Genomic DNA, 6,000 nt, shown 5'->3' on the forward strand with positions numbered 1-6,000 from the left:
CTGACGGCAGCCATTGTCCCTGTTTCCAGCCTCCCTCTTCTTACTGCCTCCAGCCTTTCTCTGTCTCCTGTTCCTCAGCGTATCCCATCCACACCATCAGACCAGCCTGCACACACCTCAACACCCAAGAGCAGCTCATCCAAACACAAGCACCACAGATCCCACAAACACTCACCCAAGCAACACCCAGATGCAGACATGCCAACAGCCACTGCCACCCCTGTGTCCCCCTCCTCCTCGTCTCCCTCCTCCCTCCCTGTGACGTCTACACTCACACCTGCATGCACCCCAACATCAGCCAGTGCTTCCATCACCACCTCACCCTCCAGGACAGTCCACACTCGTGCAGTCACCACCCCCACTGCCATTTACACGTCCCCTGTGTCCTCTCCCACTGTGTCTGTCACCCCCTCTTCCAAGACACACAAACGCAGGCAGACACCCACCCAACAGCCATCCACCTCACGACAGCCTACAGCACCAGCACCTTCACCCAATGACAGCACACCTGACTCTCCTACAACCACCTCCTCTACCTCCACTTCCATCTCCACTTCTCCTACCCTTTACCTTGGCCCTAAAAAACTTTTCCTGGCTAACCTTAACCTCTTTCCCCCGATGAGCTCCCCCATCCATCTTCAAAGAGTCCCAAGAGCACCGCAGCCACCACCAGCCCAGCTTTGGGTGTCACTGTTGTGCCTTGGTTCTGGAGCCCACCCTTTGCCAGCAGTGACACATCGATCAGCAGCAAGGACACGTCCAGCCCCCCCCCCGGCAAGAGGACCCGCAAAAACAAGGGCCGCCGTGCGAGGACCGACAGGGCTGCCCCCAAGGAGCAATGTGCGGCCACTTCACCACCTACACCATCTAGGGGAGGCAAGGGCCCGAGAGCCCCATCAAAGGAGCGGAAGGGCAGCAGGAGCGCGGAGAAGGTGGACCCCACATGCCACATCCCAGCTGGGAAGGAGGACACTAAGGAGGCCAGGAGTCTGTCCCCGAAGGGTCCAGAAACGTCACGGTCCGAGGGCGACTGAGCAGGGAGTCCAGGCCAGGTCTGGCTCCCTTGACCTGCTGGATGAGCACCGCTGAACAGGGCCCGCGGTGCAGAAGAGCACCGCTGAACAGGGCCCGCCGTGGAGTAGAGCACCGCTGAACAGGGCCCGCCGTGGAGTAGAGCACCGCTGAACAGGGCCCGCGGTGCAGAAGAGCACCTCTGAACAGGGCCCGCCGTGGAGTAGAGCACCGCTGAACAGGGCCCGTCGTGGAGTAGAGCACCGCTGAACAGGGCCCGCGGTGCAGAAGAGCACCGCTGAACAGGGCCCGCCGTGGAGATAGGCACCGCTGAACAGGGCCCCGCCGTGGAGAAGAGCACCGCTGAACAGGGCCCGCGGTGCAGAAGAGCACCGCTGAACAGGGCCCGCCGTGGAGATAGGCACCGCTGAACAGGGCCCGCCGTGGAGTAGAGCACCGCTGAACAGGGCCCGCGGTGCAGAAGAGCACCGCTGAACAGGGCCCGCCGTGGAGATAGGCACCGCTGAACAGGGCCCGCCGTGGAGTAGAGCACCGCTGAACAGGGCCCGCGGTGCAGAAGAGCACCGCTGAACAGGGCCCGCCGTGGAGATAGGCACCGCTGAACAGGGCCCGCGGTGCAGAAGAGCACCGCTGAACAGGGCCCGCCGTGGAGAAGAGCACCGCTGAACAGGGCCCCGCCGTGGAGAAGAGCACCGCTGAACAGGGCCCCGCCATCTCAAGCACAGCTCCGCTGGGCCCTTCCTCTCAAGCACCGCTCCGCTGGGCCCTTCATCTCAAGCACCGCTACGCTGGGCACCGCCGTCTCAAGCACCGCTCCGCTGGGCACCGCCGTCTCAAGCACCGCTCCGCTGGGCCCTTCCTCTCAAGCACCGCTACGCTGGGCACCGCCGTCTCAAGCACCGCTCCGCTGGGCCCTTCCTCTCAAGCACCGCTACGCTGGGCACCGCCGTCTCAAGCACCGCTCCGCTGGGCCCTTCCTCTCAAGCACCGCTCCGCTGGGCCCTTCCTCTCAAGCACCGCTCCGCTGGGCCCTTCCTCTCAAGCACCGCTCCGCTGGGCACCGCCGTCTCAAGCACCGCTCCGCTGGGCACCGCCGTCTCAAGCACCGCTCCACTGGGCCCTTCCTCTCAAGCACCGCTCCGCTGGGCCCTTCATCTCAAGCACCGCTACGCTGGGCACCGCCGTCTCAAGCACCGCTCCGCTGGGCACCGCCGTCTCAAGCACCGCTCCGCTGGGCCCTTCCTCTCAAGCACCGCTACGCTGGGCACCGCTGTCTCAAGCACCGCTCCGCTGGGCACCGCCGTCTCAAGCACCGCTCCGCTGGGCCCTTCCTCTCAAGCACCGCTACGCTGGGCACCGCCGTCTCAAGCACCGCTCCGCTGGGCCCTTCCTCTCAAGCACCGCTCCGCTGGGCCCTTCCTCTCAAGCACGGCTCCGCTGGGCCCTTCCTCTCAAGCACCGCTCCGCTGGGCACCGCCGTCTCAAGCACCGCTCCGCTGGGCCCTTCCTCTCAAGCACCGCTCCGCTGGGCCCTTCCTCTCAAGCACCGCTCCGCTGGGCACCGCCGTCTCAAGCACCGCTCTGCTGGGCCCTCCTCTCAAGCACCGCTCCGTGGGCCCTTCCTCTCAAGCACCGCTCCGCTGGGCACCGCTATCTCAAGCACCGCTCCGCTGGGCACCGCCGTCTCAAGCACCGTTTATGGTTCACTGTGCCCACCATGCCTCCTCCTTGACCAGTGGAGACTGTCATCCACCTGATGGACTGTGGCTTTGCACTCCCCAGGATGGTCCAGTGGGCAGCCCACCCACTGTAGAGACATTGAGAGACTGTGGCTTTGCACTCCCCAGGATGGTCCAGTGGGCAGCCCACCCACTGTACAGACATTGAGAGACTGTGGCTTTGCACTCCCCAGGATGGTCCAGTGGGCAGCCCACCCACTGTAGAGACATTGAGAGACTGTGGCTTTGCACTCCCCAGGATGGTCCAGTGGGCATGGTGGCTCCTCGTGGATCTGGCGTCGTGGACTCATGTGGCTGTGGTGCCCCCCCCTTCCCTTCCCCCTGAGGTGCCTGTAGTTTTTACATCTGATGCCCCTGCAGTGTTCTCTCCAAAGGACTCAGGTCTCCTGTGTGGGCTTTGCCCTTATGTCTCAAGACTTTGGCCCACGGACATGCTGAATTCGTAGGATGTGCAGGACTTGGTACTTCAGTTATACACTGATGTGTATGTCATTAGTTTTGTTGTGAATATCTTTCATGGTTGTACGATAATTTTCTGGAGCTTTTTGGTACATAAATATTTATTCCAAATATGATTATGTCCTAGCATTTTTCAGGGGTGTTTGGGTGGTGTCACTGTGACTTGGTGCTCTGCATTGGTGAGTACATAGTTGGGGGGGGTCGCATATGTGTGTGCCCGTAACCTTTCGTCCTCCCCCTCCCGTGTGTCGTAGGTGCAGTACTCACCGTTGTCGTCTGCGCCGGACTTCGTACTCGTGGTAGATGAGAAGGTAGACGAGAGCAGGTAGGATGTTTAATTCGGGTTCCATGCTGTCCTCCTTCCTCCTGGAGTGCGTAGTGGTGAGCGTTTTCCCGTCCGTAGTCTGTTTCCGCCGTGTTTTTATCGGCGGTGCTCCCGCCCCGGAAAAGGTGGCGTATTGGTGAGTTGGAATAGTGTGGGCGGTACATTGTCTGCCGCCTGTCTGTTGGCGGTGACCGCCGCGCTGTTTGTTTGTACCGCCGTGGCGGTCGGAGTGTTAAGGTGGCTGTCTGTGTTGGCGGTTCCCGCCAGGCTCAGAATCCCATTTTTTTTACCGCCAGCCTGTTGGCGGGTTGGCCGCCGCTTTAACACCGACCGCCAGGGTTAGAATCACCCCCACAATCACTGTATGTCAAGTACAAATACAAGGTCTAGCCTCACTGCTGATCACCAATGTTCAAAATGGGGTCTCTGGTTGGCAGTCAGTTTCCACTCTGTGCAAGCAGGGACCCTCACTCTAGTCAAAGTCATGGAGATACACGCTTAGGATAATCCCTGCTCACCTCCTTGGTAGCTTGGCACAAGCAGTTAGGTTTATCTCAAAGGCAATGTGTAAAGTATTTGTTCCAAAACACATAGTAATATAGTGAAAACACTACAAATGGACATCACACCAGTTGAGAAAAATAGGCAATATTTGTCTAAATCAAACAAGACCAAAACAACAAAAATCATACACAAGTAAAGTTATGAATTTTCTAAATAATAGAGTCTTACTCCATAGAAAAAAATGGGGACATTTTTTTACACAAAGTACCTGGTATGAGTCAAAAATAAAGCCGCATGGGCGAGCTTGCATCAGAAACATCAGCGATGCATAGTCTCCTTACTCGCAAGTTCGGCCATGTGTCGTTTCTTCACTGGTCGGGTAGGCAATGCGTTATTTTTTTCTCCCACAAGAGAGCAATGCATCGATTTCAAGACGGGGCTCCTCGGATCCGCACAGATTCACAATGACTTTGACGCTCAGGAACGATGCATGAGAATTCCGGCCGCATGGTGATGGAAAACCACTGTACATGGGGTATACGTCGTTTTTAGCAGTCACAAGTGGGTTTTGCATCATTTCTCCAGCTGCGATGCAGGTGATGCGTCGATTTCCCAGCTGCGATGCAGGTGGTGCATCATCGATTTTAGAGCTACATTGCAGGTGGTGCGTCAACATTTTCCCCGCACGGCTTCCCGTGCATAGATTTCAGTCCTTCTTCTGCCAACCTCTCCTTTAAAGGGCCCAGGGACTGGATAGGGCACCACTTGGCAGGGTAGGAGTCTAAGGAGAGTCCAAGTATTAGCAGAGGAAGGCTTTGATGGCCCTGAGACTTCAAAATAGGAGGCAAGCGCAGTCCAACCATTGGAGACACTTCACAAGCAGGAATATATCTCAAAGTCCAGTCTTTCAAGCAGAAGCAGCAACTTCAGGTCAACCCAGCAAAGCACAGTCATAGGCAAAGGGGCAGTACTACTCCTCCAGCTCTTAAGCTCTTCTCCTTATCAGAGGCTCCTCTTGGTAACAGAAGTAATCTGAAAAATTGGGGTTTTGGTTTTACCACTTTTACCCCTTTCTGCCTTTGAAATAGGCAAACTTAAAAAAAGTCTCTGCTGTTCACAAGATCTTGCCTTGCCCAGGACTGGCTCTAGACTCTTACCAGGAGGCCAGAGACTGCATTGTGTGAGGGCAGGCACAGCCCATTCAGATGTAAGAGACCACTCCTCCCTCAAATCTAGCCCAGATGGCCCATCAGGATGTGCAGGCTGCACCCCAGCTCCCGTTGTGTCACTGTCTAGTAGAGATTCACAACTGGCCCAACTGTCAGTCTGACCCAGACAAGGAATACTCAAGCAGGCAGTGTCACAGAATGGTTTAAGCAGGAAAACGCCCACTTTCTAAAAGTGGCATTTTTAATCTGACAATTTAAAAACAACTTTACCAAAAAATGTATTTTCAAATTGTGAGTTCAGATACCCCAAACTCCAAATTTCTATCTGCTCCCAAAAGGAAACTGCATTTAAAAGATATTTAAAGCCAGGCCCCACGTTAATCTATGAGAGAGATAGGCCTTGCAACAGTGAAATCCGAATTTGGCAGTATTTCACTGTTAGGACATGCAAAATACATTAGTACACTGCACCCTGCCCATAGGGCTACCTAGGGCCTACTATAGGGGTACCTTGAATGTATAAAAAGGGAATGTTTGGGCCTGGTAAGCGGGTACACTTGCCAGGTCGAATTGGCAGTTTAAAACTGCACACACAGACACTGCAGTAGCAGGTCTGAGCCATCTTCACAGGGCTATTCATGTGGGTGGCACAATCAGTGCTGCAAGCCCACTAGCAGCATTTGAGTTACAGGCCCTGGGCACCTCTAGTGCACTTTACTAGGGACTTACTTGTAAATCAAATATGCCAATCATGGAAAAGCCAAATACACAT

Source organism: Pleurodeles waltl, chromosome 3_1, assembly GCF_031143425.1.
Source record: "Pleurodeles waltl isolate 20211129_DDA chromosome 3_1, aPleWal1.hap1.20221129, whole genome shotgun sequence".
NCBI classification, from domain to species: Eukaryota; Metazoa; Chordata; class Amphibia; order Caudata; family Salamandridae; genus Pleurodeles; species Pleurodeles waltl.